At 40.9% G+C, this 15284-nt stretch overlaps 1 long non-coding RNA gene across 2 annotated transcripts in view; it reads right to left on the reverse strand.

The window, feature by feature from the left end:
* Positions 1-15284, reverse strand: part of LOC122560058 (uncharacterized) — a 161069-nt gene that overhangs the window by 87569 nt on the left and 58216 nt on the right. Inside the window, exon 3 of one of the 2 annotated variants that reach the window (XR_015759485.1) lies at positions 2893-2987. The exons of the other annotated variant lie outside the window; for it this stretch is intronic. This is a non-coding gene — a long non-coding RNA (uncharacterized LOC122560058). The remainder of the gene's footprint in view (positions 1-2892; positions 2988-15284) is intronic. 2 annotated transcript variants of the gene reach the window in all.

Raw genomic sequence — 15284 nt, forward strand, 5'->3', positions numbered from 1 at the left:
CACTTATAATCTGCATGTCCACCAGGATCTAATGAAGGTCTAAATATGCATTTCTACTCAAGTAGAAAAAAACTTCTGTTCATGAAAGCCATTCAAAATGTTTGCATGAGTATATAAAATGTCTTATATAACCTATTGACATGTATCAATGATCCCACATCAAATGGAGCTAATCCTTTAACAGTCCATTTGTGCTGTCAATCAAACTGAACTGGAATCTCTTGCAGCGATAATGAATCAAAGCAGCCAAGTGTTAATAATGATCTAATGGTCGTCCTTCAAGGTGATGTCAACAAACAGCCATTTTAGCAACTAGAACAGATCTTTTTGTCAACTCTTAGAGAGAGACAGCCTTCTTTTTTAAAAAAAAAACACAGTTTGGAGAAGGTGGTGGATTGGTGATAATATCATTTGATGAGTAATCTAATACCACAGGCTAACGTTCTGGGAACATAGTACCACAGCAGATCGCGAAAACTGAATTGAATACAAATCTGGAATAAAGAAGGCTGGCCTAATTGTGACCAAGTATTCATTGTCAATTGTCATAAAAACCTATCTGGTTCACCTATGTTTTGTTAGACTTTATCTGGTCTGGCCTACATGTGACCCCTGACCTACAACAATATGATTCACTGTTTACAGCTTTCATGGCAATTAGCAATGAGCAGTAAATGTTGGCCTAGCATGTTCTCATGCCTTGAATGAATTTAAAAAAAACAACTCCACTGATTCAAATTTTTTCAACTCTCATTAAAGCAGCAGGCTATTTTTAGTTTTCAAAGGGTTAAGCATTTAAATAGCTTGACATATCCAAAGATCAGTTATCCTACAAGAGCATTTATGACATCTCGTAAACACTCATTACTTCCACACTATGGTTGCTGTGAATAATGGGATCTGTTTGAACTCAGCATTGAGCTCACATAGTCCTGCTGTATTCAGGCTCCCCTCACATGTGAGTCACGCCCTGTTTCCTTTACCCTACTAACCAAAATAAGACCTGTCAGTAATAGGGGATTTAGACTCTGGGTCCCCCCCTCACCCGGCTTCCCAGCACCACCAACCCCGCCCCCCCCCCCCCAACTAATTTTAAGGTGTGACAGAATCTCTACAACTTGATGAATCACACCCAAGGTTAATGGAATATTTAGGGGAGATGTTCAAATTATGAGTGCTTTTTGATAAAGTAGGCGGTAAGATTCTATTTCTCCTGGCAGGGAAATCTGTAAGCACTTGACTAATGTTTAAAATATTTGGCAGGAATAGCCAATTCAGGAATAAAAAGAATTATTAGCAGTATTAAGAAGCTCTTTGAAAGAGGCAAAAATAGCTGAATACTCTCTAGTGTTTCGTAGCTCAATTATCAGGAATTTACTTCATTAAGGATTGTATGTAAGTGAATTTGATTATAATATTTAAAAATAAATACATAGTGTTAAAAACAAACATTCACTTTATCCTTTACTTATTCATTGCACAAATCCCCTTTGTTTCAAATAATGAATATGGGTGAATACATGTGGTTTTTAGTAAGAAGCTGAAAACTCATTACCCCACTGCCAATGTTATGGTAAACCATGAGACTGTGTCATATATGTCTGAGAATGAGAGTACGGTAAGGACAGCATTCAGGAATGATGAGAGTGTGTGGGATGTGGAGAAGGGTTTTAAGGTATCAAAGACAATGACTAATTATTGCCATCTGCCACTCATCATATCCAGTTTGCATAAGTAAGCAAACATGAGCTGAAAAGATGGTTAGAAAGATTCATGACCAATGTGTAATTCTCTAATACAGTGAAAGTGGCACGTTCTTCTGAAAAAATAACTTTTTGTTTAAGCATTTCCAATGTATATAATTAATATTTGGTATAGCCTTAAAATCAAAAAATGAATAAAAGAGACAAATTATTGACATGCTTAACTAGCTTTTAGTGTAAATCTGGGCATGATCAAACATTTAACGGGAAAATAAAGAATGTGAAGGAAAAAGCCACTGCCTAATTTCATAATGGCAAGCCATTTTGGTGGAATTTAATTCAAACATGTTGCTTATATTGCTGAAAAAAGTTGAGAACAGAATAAAGAATTTTTGAGTAATTTCCATACCTGAAAATGCGATTTTAGTTTTAAAACAAAAACAGATATTGCTGAAGAAACTAAGCAGGTCTGGCTGCATCTGTGAACAGAAAGTAGAGTTACTGTTTTGAGTCCAGTGACTGTTCCTCAGAATGGACTCAAATCATTAACTCTTTCTTTCTCCACAGATGCTGCCAGACCTGCTGAGATTCTCAACAACTTTGTTTTTGTTTTAGATCGTCAGCATCTGTTATTTTTTTACATTTTAATTTCAAAATATATTAAGGCATTTATTGAATCTACAAGGACAGGTATTTCATAATCACATCAAGAAATTACTGCCTCTAAAATGTTCAGTTAAAATAGCTTCCTACTAACTACTTTCTGAAACTGTAAAGTAATTTAGGAACATCTCTATGTAACTATGGGTTAATATAACATTGAAAGCTTAGCAAATATGCTATGTTTCAGAAGAAATTAGGTTAGATGATCTGATTCTGGCAGTCTCCCAAGTCCATCAGTAGTTAATTTTCATTGAATCATGTGGATCTTTTTTCTAAAAGACCAATCAGAGATTATCCAAAGTCAAGACTTGGGTAGCAACTAGGTACAAATGACATTTTTCTCAAATGACATTTTTCAGGATCAGGCATGATGGCTGTGATAATCTGTTGTGGGGTCAGCCTGATATCTACGTGGTCTGTTCCTGCCAGTCAATATTTCATAGTTGTGTATCAGTGACATCAGAACAAAGAGTGAATTTGCTATCTCCCATCAGCCAACCCCCTCCCTTTGAATGAAACTACTCACCAATTCGGAAGGCCGCTGTCTGAGGTATTTCTGCCGAAGTTAAATGGGGAACGAAAACAGAAAATGCTGGGAAATTGCAGCAGGCTTGGCAGCATCTGTGGAGAGAAATCAGAGTTAACATTTTGGATCCGGTGACACTTCCTCAGAACTGATGGTAACTAGGAAAATGTTGGTTTCAATTAGATTAGATTACTTTACAGTGTGGAAACAGGCCCTTCGGCCCAACAAGTCCACACCGACCCACCGAAGCACAACCCACCCATACCCCTACATTTACCCCTTACCTAACACTACGGACAATTTAGCATGGCCAATTCACCTGACCTGCACATCTTTGGACTGTGGAAGGAAACCGGAGCACCCAGAGGAAACCCACGCAGACACGGGGAGAATGTGCAAACTCCACACAGTCAGTCGCCTGAGGCGGGAATTGAACCCGGGTCTCTGGCGCTGTGAGGCAGCAGTGCGAACCACTGCTTATATGCAGGTTTATATGCAGAAAATAGGATGGGGGAAAAGGGGTAAGAAGTAAACGATAGGGGGGGGGGAATAGAACCCAAAGAGAGAGAAGAACACAATGTAGGAACAAATTCCTGCAGATTACTCCCCCATTCCAGTGAGACTGTCTTCTTTCAAGTCTGGCAGTTAAACACGCTATTGTTCTAGGCGGAGGTGGGCACTGCAGATGCTGGAGATTAGAGTCAAGATTAGTGGTTCTGAAAAGCACAGCAGGTCAGGCAGCATCCAAGGAGCGGGAAAATTGACTTTTCGGGCAAAAACCCTTCATCAGGAATGAGCTATTGTTCTGCCATTTTCACATTCCTATCACTTAATCTAAACTTTCAACATCCGTTCTCCCCTAACACTCCACGTTCCACCGTACCCAACTATTGAATAAATGCTGGCCCCTTCAGACTTCATGCCGGTTCTGATGAAGAGTTACCTGGACTTGAAATGTTAGCTTGTTGTCTCTCCATGGATGTCGCCTGACCTGCTGTGATCTCCAGCATTTATTCTTTTCAGTTGAGAGAGTAGAGTAGTTGGGTAGACAAAGGAGTGGATAGCAATCTGGCTAGGAGAGTGTATAGCTTTTAATGGGGATTGTTAGTGGCTAAAAATGGGTTGTGTGTAATAACAGACTGTGATAACAAGACCTGTTGTGTGGGGGAAGGGGCAAGGACATGGGAGAATCCAAACCCTAAAGTTATCGAACTTGATATTGAGTCCAGAAGGCTGCAGGGTCCCCACGTGGAAAATGAGGTGCTGTTCTTCCAACTTGCACTGAGCGTCGTTGGAGCATTGTAGAAGGCCTGAGAGAGAGGTATTGGTCAGGGAACAGGGTGGTGTGTGAAGTGGAACTGGAAGCAGGCAACTGGAAGCTCAGGGTCTATTTTGCGGGCAGAACATAGGTGTTCTGCAAAGGTGCTCCCCAGTCTATGCTTCATTTCCCCAGTGTAGAGGAGACCACATAGTGAGCAATGAATGCAGTGGACTAGATTGTGAGAAGTGCAGATAAAGTGCTGCTTCACCTGCAAGGTATGTTTAGGCACAAGGATACTGGGGAGGGAGGAGGTGTTACACCTTCTGCAGTTGCAGGGGCTGTGGAAGAGAGTTGGGAGCGAAGGAAGAGTGGACCAGGGTGTCCCGGGGGGGAAACGATTCCTGTGCAAGGTGGAAGAGTGGGGTGGGGGTTGGGGGGGGGGGGGGGGGGGGGAGGCAAATATGTCTTGTGCCAGCATCTTGGTAGAGGGGCGCAAATGGTGATTAATGATCCATTCAGTTATCGGACCCTCCTGGTACTTCAAATATGTCTACATATAGTCGTGTGCATGTAATAAACAATAATTTGTTTGTAGGATGGCGTCAAACTCCAACGTTTGTTTGTTCCTTCATATGCTACTGTACAGAATTGAACCATATACTGTTTGTATTTAAACGTATTTTTATGAAGGAAGTATATTTTAAAATAATGGAACTTGAAATAAGTTATGGATTAGATTTGAAACACCTTTGACCACAAGTCCATCAGCAAGTGGTCAGCACATAGCATCCTTGAGACCCTGCGGGGAAAATAAAGGATAGATCCTGTTGGGTTGTTCTCTGAGCAGACTGTCAAAGTCATTTGGCAGATTGCTTCATCACCAGAACTTTCCAACAAACACCATGACATTTCTTGGCAGGTGGTGAGAAGGGCACTCCATGTCCATCCGGACTCTCTGCACCGCCAAGTGCTGCCCTCGAAGTGACTGCATGGCGATAGAGACTGTCACACATCTCCTTCTGGGATGTGCCTTTGAAAAGAGAGACTGCAGAGAGATGCAGTGGTTCATGTGGAGATTCGTCCTGAGTAGCTCCTTGATGTAGGACTCTGTGCTATACTATCTGTTTCCAGGGATGCACACTAAGACAAACATTGACTGTGCCTGGAGGACCATCAACGCAGTGAAAGATGCTGTTTGGTCTGCTTCAGCAAGGAGTTGACCTCAATTGAATGTTACAAACTGGCAAGGTCCAGTGCACTAAAGCTTGGGGTAGCTGCCGTCAAGGTGCAGTGGGGAAAGACCACCATCTAAGGTCTTCTGCCGAAGTTAAATGCGGGTCTGTTCTGTTATCAGACTGTCCTGGTGTCTCACATATATGTAAATATTATCATGAACAGGTAAGAAATGCCTCTACCTTGTTTGTTAGATATTGTCAAACTCCAATGTTTGTTTCTTCTAATGCTGATGTACAAAACATATTTTTGTATATTAAGGTACTTTTACAAATAAAGTATATTTTTGAAATAAAAGAAGTAGTGGATCAACTATGCCCTTCGTCCAGAGGAAGTAAGAATAAAGTTATCACAATTTCTCCAACAATTAAGAATACTTGTAAATTATTGATGTTTGCCTTTTCCTCTTCTCTTGCGATATAATTTCTTTCAGATCTTTCTTCCCAAAATTTCACAATTATATGCAGCATTTTCTGGCTTCTGATTTCACCAGCTCCTTGATGAAACGGATTGAGAGAGCTTGAATTGTGCCGAACTCAAAAGACTTTCCCTTAATATTCATTATCCAAATGTTTTACACTAAAGAATCATTAAATAATCAGATTATGCTTCAATTCTTTGTGAACACAAACGTTATTTTTCATTGCCTGCCTGGAGTCTGTCTGAAAGACAAGTCAAGCATATAAAAGATGTAAGAAGAGATTATCATTTTTTTAAAATTAAGACGTTCCTCCCTGACAGCTAAACATATACAAGAGAAATGAAGTACACTCTCTGCATTTCCACCTAGTAGATTACAATATGGGCACCGAATGAAAATCTGTAACAAGCCTATTTAAAATAAGGTTGGAAATCCACTCCATTTCAAGAAGGTGTAATATTGAGAGCTTACTGATACCAGTGTGCTGTGTTTCTGGTGTACCAGATTTCTAAAGTCACTTTCAGTCCTGTTCACACACAAACAGTGTTGTGAGTTCGTCGTAATACATACATCTGTTTGTGGCACTTGTCAATTTGAAATTAAAACGTTTCACAATTTACGCAATATTTGTGTTAGAATTTTATTATATGGTTTCATTGGCTCCATTGTATTAATAGGCTGCTGAATGTTATGTGGTTCTTCCCAGGTTTTAACTTTAAGTGGAGACACTAAGGGAGTCAAGGAGTACAGGGAAAGGAGGAAAAGTGGAATTGAAGATTATCAGATCAGTCATCATCTCATTGAGTAGCAGGGCAGACACGATGGGCTGAATGGCCTACTTCTGCTCCTACATTTGGTCTTAAGTAATATGTCATGGTTTTTCATAGAGTCATAAATAGACCCTTCTGTTCAACTCATCCATGATGACCATGTTTCCCAAACTAAGCTAGTCCCATTTGCATGTAGGGAAAGTGAGGACTGCAGATGCTAGAGATCAGAGTCAAAAAGTGTGGCCTGGAAGAATACAGTTGGTCAGGCTGCATCTGAGGAGCAGGAGAGTCGAGGTCACGGGCTGAAGCCCTTCATCATGAATGGCATTCTCCTGCTCCTCGGATGCTGCTTGACCTGCTGTGCTTTTTCAGCGCTGCAATTTTCAACCCATTTGCCTATGTTTGGCCAATATCCCTCAAACCTTTCCTATTCATTTACCCATCCAAAGGACTTTTAAATGTTGTAAGTGTATCTGCATCTATCACTTCCACTAGCAGTTCATTCCACATATGTACAACCATCAATGTTTATCATTTGTTCATTTCAGATTACAGAAGACTGGCTTGTCAGCGTGTGGCCTCATGTTTTCATTTCTAAAGCTGATATATCCATTGCAATGTCCTTTATCTCCATGTCATGATACATATTTTGAAATATTCTTTATTCTTTAGAATTTGGATGTCAATGCTCAGGACATCATTTGTTGTCCATTCCCAATTGTTCTTGAATACCGTAGCTTTAAGACCAATTCCAGGAGATGTTAAGAATCAATTACATTGCTATGGATCTAGTCACACATAGGCCAAACCAGATAAGTGTGTCAGATTTTTATTCTTGTAAAATCACATCATTCTCACTGATGTCCTTGAGGAATAGATGATTACTTCTTGGGGTAAAATCTTGTTGAGGCATCAGGAGTTTCCTCTGTGTATCAGAGAGCTAACAAAAGACCTTGTTTCCTTTTCCAGAGTAGACTGTTTGAACAATGTGCCGATCCAGGCTGGAATCAAGAATCTTGAAGTCTCACCTAGTCAAAGTTGTTCTGTAAAGCTGTTCTAAAAAGAATGGAAGGCATTGGTGTGAAGCTACTGAGGAGGATTCTGGGAGAAGTCAGCATAACCACCATGACTACTAGTTCAAGTAGCAGCCTTAACTGGATCAACAGCCAGGAACTGAAACTAGAGTGACTGGAGAGGGGAGACAGCAAAGCAGGTAAAAAAACTTGAACACTGAGTGTTTCAGGCCTAATTTTGAGTAGAAGCCTTATCTTGATCCATTACACGGGGAGTATCGTGGGAGTTGCACTTTGAGACAAATTCAAAAGAGACATTTTAGGAAGAAGGGCTCCTGACTGGTAAGTAGTGGCCAGGTGAATTTTTTTCTTACCTTCAACTTCCATTATCCTTTCATACCCATCAGCTAAAAGGTCTTAAAATTGATAAATCTCCTGGCCCTGATGGGTTACATCCTAGAGTTCTGAGGGAGGTGGCTGAGGAAATAGCGGAGGCGTTGGTTGAGATCTTTCAAAAGTCACTGGAGTCAGGGAAAGTCCTGGATGATTGGAAGATCGCTGTTGTAACCCCCTTGTTCAAGAAAGGATCAAGGCAAAAGATGGAAAATTATAGGCCAATTAGCCTAACCTCGGTTGTTGGTAAAATTCTAGAATCCATCATTAAGGATGAGGTTTCTAAATTATTGGAAAAGCAGAGTCGGATTAGAACAAGTCAACATGGATTTAGTAAGGGGAGGTCGTGTCTGACAAACCTGTTGGAGTTCTTTGAAGAGGTGACAAGTAGGTTAGACCGGGGAAACCCAGTGGATGTGGTCTACCTAGACTTCCAAAAGGCTTTGATAAGGTGCTGCTGAGCAAGGTGAGGGCCCATGGTGTTCGAGGTGAGCTACTGGTATGGATTGAGGATTGGCTGTCTGACAGAAGGCAGAGAGTTGGGATAAAAGGTTCTTTTTTGGAATGGCAGCCGGTGACGAGCGGTGTCCTGCAGGGTTCAGTATTGGGGCCTCAGCTGTTCTCATTATATATTAGTGATCTGGATGAAGGGACTGGGGACATTCTAGCAAAGTTTGCCGATGATACAAAGTTAGGTGGACAGGCAGGTAGTACTGAGGAAGTGGGGAGGCTGCAGAAGGATCTAGACAGTTTGGAGGAGTGGTCCAGGAAATGGTTGATGGAATTCAATGTGAGCAAATGCGAGGTCTTGCACTTTGGGAAAAAGAATAGAAGCATGGATTACTTTCTAAACGGTGAGAAAATTCGTAAAGCCAAAGTACAGAGGGATCTGGGAGTGCTAGTTGAGGATTCTCTGAAGGTAAACATGCAGGTTGAGTCCGTGATTAAGAAAGCGAATGCAATGTTGTCAATTATCTCAAGAGGGTTGGAATATAAAAGCACTGTTGTGCTACTGAGACTTTATAAAGCTCTGGTTAGGCCCCATTTGGAGTACTGTGTCCAGTTTTGGTCCCCACACCTCAGGAAGGACATACTGGCACTGAAGCGTGTCCAGCGGAGATTCACATGGATGATCCCTGGAATGGTAGGTTTAACATATGAGGAACCGCTGAGGATCCTGGGATTGTATTCATTGAAGTTTAGAAGATTAAGGGGAGATCTAATAGAAACTTACAAGATAATACATGGCTTGGAGAGGGTGGATGCTAGGAAATTGTTTCTGTTAGGCAAGGAGACTAAGACCCGTGGACACAGCCTTAGAATTAGAGAGGGTAAATTCAGAACAGAAATTTCTTCAGCCAGAGAGTGGTGGGCCTGTGGAATTCATTGCCACAGAGTGCAGTGGAGGCTGGGACGCTAAATGTCTTCAAGGCAGAAATTGATAAATTCTTGCTGTCACAAGGAATTAAGGGCTACGGGGAGAATGCGAGTAAGTGGAGTTGAAATGCCCATCAGCCATGATTGAATGGCAGAGTGGACTCGATGGGCCAAATGGCCTTACTTCCACTCCTATGTCTTATGGTCTTATGGTCTTATGGTTTTAGAGTAGTTGGAATTAAGTTAGTGGTAGAGTAGTACTTTACTGGGATTTACAGAATAGTGTAACTAATCTTTTTTCATGAGAATCTAACACTAGGGGACCATCTAGTTAGCTCTAAATTAATTTAGTAGAAATTTATTTTTAATTTAATAGTTGCCAGAGGGTGAAAATGGCAGTCAGTGGGGTAGTATGTTTCTCCTGTGGATTGTGGGAAATCAGAGATATTTCGAACATCCCTGACAACTACATCTGCAAGAAGTCTTCATCATTTAAAAAACAATATGGATGTGAATATAGAAGGAATGGTTAGTAAGTTTTCAGGTGACACAAGAGTTGGTGGTGCAGTGGAAAGCGAAGATTACCACAGAGTACAACGGGACCTTGATTAAAAGGATCAATGGGCTGTTGTGTGTCAGATGGAGTTTTATTTAGATAAATGTCAGATGCTAGATTTTGGAAAGAAAATCAGGGCAGGACTTATACACTTAATAGTAAGGTCTCTGGAACTGTTGCCAAGCAAGGAGACCTTGGAGTGCAGGTTTATATATCCTTGAAAGTGGAGTCGCAGGTAGACAGGATAGTGAAGAAGGTGTTTGGTATGTGTGTCTTTATTGGTCAGTGCATTGAGCAAGGGACTTGGGAGGTCATGTTGTGGCTGTTGGTTAGGCCTCTTTTGGAATACTGCATTCAATTCCGGTCTCTCTGTTCTAGGAAGGATGTTATGAAACTTGAAAGGGTTCAGAAAAGATTTACAAGGATGCTGCCATGGTTGGAGAGTTTGAGCTATAGGGAAAGGCTGAATAGGCTGGGGCTATTTCCCTTGGAGTGTCGGAGGTTGAGGGGTGACTTATAAAAGGAGCATGGATAGGGTGAATAGTGATGGTCTTTTCCCCAGGGTAGGGGATTCCAAATCTAGAGAGTAAACAAAGGAATATTGGTAAGTTAGATGACTGGGCAAATATGCCTAATGACGATAACTTTAAGGTAACCCACTTTGGATCTTAAAAAGAGTAAGATAGGGAATTTACAAAATGGTGAAAAGCTAGAAACAAGGGACATTCAAAGAGACTTGGGAAAGTCATCCAGGTACATGGAAACCTCCTATGGACAGGATCAGAAAACTATCAAAATGGCTAATGGAATGCTGACTTTCAGATATAGAGCATTAAAATACAAGGGTTAATCATATTTCCGCTATAGCACTGGTATATACAGCACTAGTCAAACCCCACCTGGAATGCTGTGAGTTGTTCTCATTTTAGGAGTGATGCATTGGTCTTGGAGGGAGTGTTGTGTTGATTCACCATTGACACCTGGTTGCCAAGGATTAACATATGAAGACATTTTACACACATGATGCTTGGACTCCTGGGAGTTTAGAAGTTTAAGGGGTATTATTTTTGGAGTTTAAGATATGAAGTGAAATAGGTAGGGTAGGTAGAAAGGAGGCTGTGTCATTTGTACTGCAACAGTAAAAGAAGCACTAGCTGAAAATGCACAGATGCAGTATGTGTGGATAAACCTGAATGAGATTCCTTAGTAACTACATTCTATTAATATATTAATACAGCACACAACAGGCAAAATCAAATTAACAGTTTTTTTGACCCGCGCCTGAATGTTTTCTAATCCATTTCATTACAACAGAAAGAACTGATGATATTGATCTGACAAGCTGCCAAAATAGAAGATGGTGCAGTAATTTGTAATATTCATGTTTCTCCTATTCCAGTCGCATTCTCCAATCTCTGAAGCCCTTCTCCCAAGTCCATCCCATCCTCAGCATGCATGCAGGAAGCTAGTAAAGTCATAGTGCTGGCTGTTGAGAATATTTAAATTCTTCCTATTTTCATGCAAAAATCGCTAATTTGTCAGAAAGAAAATTTAAGTTTATTTTGGCTACACACGGTCATTCTGTACCCCTGACAGAATAAAAAGCTAAATTTCAGTGCAGTGTTGCCTTCAATAATTGTCTTCATGCAGAATTGGTCTAAATAAGAGACCATAAAACTGCAGATACTAGAATCCAAAGTAGAAAAGCAGGAGGCTGGAAGAACACAACAAGCCGGGCAGCATAAGAAGGTGGAGAAATCACCGCTCCGAGTGTTAGACCTGAAATGTTGACTTCTCCACCTCCTGATGCTGCCTGGCTTGCTGTGTTCTTCCAGCCTCCTGCTTGTCGGAATTGGTCTTAATACGGAGCTTGATTTATGGAAATGACATCGCAGCCTAACCTGATTCTATTCTTGCAGCATTAAAGTGGTTGCCTCAGACAGACCTACAAACAACACCAAAGTCTTTCAGTTGAAATAGTTGGCTTAAAAACGTATTCAATTTTCAATCAGCTGTGCAATCTTGATTGTTACACTGAAGGTTAATATCAGGCAATGCTTTTCCAGATCAATTTCTCACTTTTGATGAGAGATAATTTAATCAAATAGATTTCCAGGTTCGCAAGTAAAGGAACACCATTGTTATTATAAAAATATTGTTGTTCCATATCATTGCTGAGCATAGCCATTATGATCTATATATTGCTCCTACTTTACAACAGTGAAGCTCGTCATTGGCTATAAAGTACTCTGGGACACAATGTGAGGAAAAACACTATATAAATACATATCTTCCTTTTACTGCAGATAGAGATAGCTAGGCTTGACCGCCACTGTAATATGTAGGTGTTAAAACAATTTTTTTCTTAGTTTTAATGTTAAGTATATTTGAACAAATCTGGGTACTGTTATTCTATTATTGTCTACACAGAAAAGACAAACTGGGAGATTGTGTAATGAAATCTGTTGCTGAAATAAAAGGCAGACAAGCAGGAGGCTGGAAGAACACAGCAAGCCAGGCAGCATCAGGAGGTGACTAAGTCAACACTTCGGGTGTAACCTACTTCAGGACTGGGGATGGGTGTTGGGGAAGCTGCAGATAAACGGTGTGGGGGTGGGCAGGTTGGCGAGGTGGGGGTAGGTGAAGACAGGTAGAGGTTATGACTTGGTTGGTTGATGGGAGGAATAAATTCGGCTGGTGGCGAGAAGGAAGGGTCACTGAGAGGAATGGAAGGGAGGGGGATGGGCCAGGAAGAGAGTCGGGTGATGGGAAAGGAGTTATTTGAAATTGGAGAACTCAATGTTGAGTCCTCCGGGCTGTAGGTTGCCCAGGCGGAAGATGTGTTGTTCCTCCAATTTGCACTGTCATTCATTTTGGCAATGGAGGAGGCCAAGGACGGTCATGTCAGAAAGGGGGTTGGAAGGAGAATTAAAATGGGCGGTGACTGGGAGGTCAAGTCAGCCCCTGTGGGCCTGGTTGAGATGCTTGGCAGGCAACAAGTTCATGTGCTTGTACCCTGGGTATGGTACAATTTAAATAGTTATCTGGGCAAATTTGGAAAATGCTGACCAGGAATGTCCAAGGCAGTTCTTATGCTCCATGGCTGTACCTTGTGGTAACAGCGTGGTAGCTGGTCTGTTCAAACTCATGACCAATGTTCCTGGTATACAAGGAGTTAAGGTTCGTGGGAGAAGTACCCTGAAATAAGAGAGTTAAAAATATATAACATCAAAAAGTAAACCACAAAACATGTGGTTCCCTTTTTTTTTGTTGGTGTAAATTTGTGTCACAGCTGCACCTGGAATGAGGTTGCTTCTTGCTGTGGTAAACAAAAAACAGTATAATATATTGCAGAGATAAAAATGTAAAATTATTGTGACCTAAATTGAGGTTAACCTGAAGAGTAAGTGCTGGATGCAATACTTTAATACCAATTGGCAAGGAGATAAAATTATGACAACGCGAAGAAGCTTCTCAACCACAATACCTAAGGCAAAAGTCATCGGCTACTATTATACTCTACTAATTTATTTCAATAGTATAGGAATTATTGAGTCAGTTAAAAAGTATTTTATGCTTTGATCTGCTGGGAATCTTACATTAGCTTACTGGATAGCATTACATCTGTGGAGAAAGTGAGGACTGCAGATGCTGGAGAGTCAGAGTCAAAAATTGTAGAGCTGGAAAATGGTCAGGCAGCATCCATGGAACAGGAGAGTCAATGTTTTGGGCATAAGCCCTTCATCGGGACTGTGTCAATTCTTTCTGGCAATTTTAATGTTGACTCTTTTATCCAGGCAGCATGATTGTAAAGCTACCGTAAAATAGGCCTCTCCAATTACTAGTGAGGTTCTGGAGGGGTCCAAGTAATTTGGGCTGGAACTGGTTCGTAATTTTGCAGAAGACACCAAATTTGGTGTTATGGTGGAACAGTGAAGAAGGTTATTTAAGATTACAAAGAGATCTTGATCAATTGGATCAATAGGTTGAGGAGTGGCAGTTGGAGTTTGATTTGGATAATTGTGTGAGGTATTGCATACTAGCAAAACAAACAAAGAAAGGATTTATACAAATAATGGTAGTGCCTTGGGTAATATTGTAGGACAGAGAGACCTTGGGGTTGATAATTCTTTGAAATTTGTGTCACAGGCAGAAAGGGTGATTAAGAAGGCATTCAGTACGCTTGCTTTTTGAATATAGGACTTTGGACATCATGTTGAGGAGGTTGTGCAGGTCATTGGTGAGGCTTCTTCTAGAGTATTGCGTGCAGTTCTGGTTGCCCTGTTATAGGAAGGAGGTTATTAAACTGGAGAGAGTTCAGAAAAGATTTACCAGTATGTTGCTGGCAATGGGGGGGGGGGGGGGGGGGGGCGGTTGAGATATAGGGTGAGGTAGGATAGGCCGGGATTTTCTTCACTCAAGTGTAGGAGGTTGAGCAGTGTAAAATTATTGAGGTTTGTAAAATCATGAGGAGCATACATAAGGTGTATGACAGAAGACTTTTTCCTTAGGTGGAGGAGTTCAAAACTAGAGGGTATTTTTTTAAAATTAGAGGAGAAAATTTTAAAAAGGACATGAGGGACAACTTTTTTTACACAGGGAGTGGTTTTGTGTGGAATGAACTGCCAGAGAAAATGATAGATGCAGATAAAGTTGCAACATTTAAAAGTTATTTGGATTAGTTCATGAATAGGAAATGTTTGGAGGGATATGAGGGATAGTGCAGACAGGTGAGACTAGTTTAGTTGGCGTGGACTGGTTGGACCGAAGGGACTGTTTCCATGCTGTGTGACTCTATGTCTCTGTAATTAGTGCCCATCCTCTGTCAACATTCTGGAATTGCCAAGAGTGATTTTGTCCTGGCACTTTTTTACAATATGTTTGATCTCATTGTACTGCTATTTTTTTTTCCACTCTCTGCAAAGGGAAGGAAAAGTTTAATCTCTTTACAAATCATCTTACTGTGGCTTCATCTTGCCATAAGGTTACAAGACAGTGCAATATCAAGTGCCGTTGTTTCACTTCCTGTGTTTCCTTCGCATATCACAAAGTTAGTCTTAAAAGAATCTGACTGTTCCTCAGAACTGACAGGGTTAGAAAATTATGGTTTTTAAATTGCTAACAGGGCAGCAGGAGGAGCAAATGAGAACAGATGGGAGGAGTGCTCAGATCATAAGGCAAAGTGAGTGTTAATGGTAATAGAAGAGATGTAGAATTGAAGAATGTATGTTAACGGAAGATGTTAACAGCAAAAAATAGGTGATCTCTGTTGAAAGTAAACCTAAGCAGAGAATACAATGGGTGGTAGGTTGGGGGGAAAGGGAGTGTAATCGAAACGGAAGACAGTGTCCATGCTTTGAAGTTGTTG

Source organism: Chiloscyllium plagiosum, unplaced genomic scaffold, assembly GCF_037043375.1.
Source record: "Chiloscyllium plagiosum isolate Xiang-an unplaced genomic scaffold, Cpla_swu_hap1 HiC_scaffold_15, whole genome shotgun sequence".
Classification (NCBI taxonomy): Eukaryota; Metazoa; Chordata; class Chondrichthyes; order Orectolobiformes; family Hemiscylliidae; genus Chiloscyllium; species Chiloscyllium plagiosum.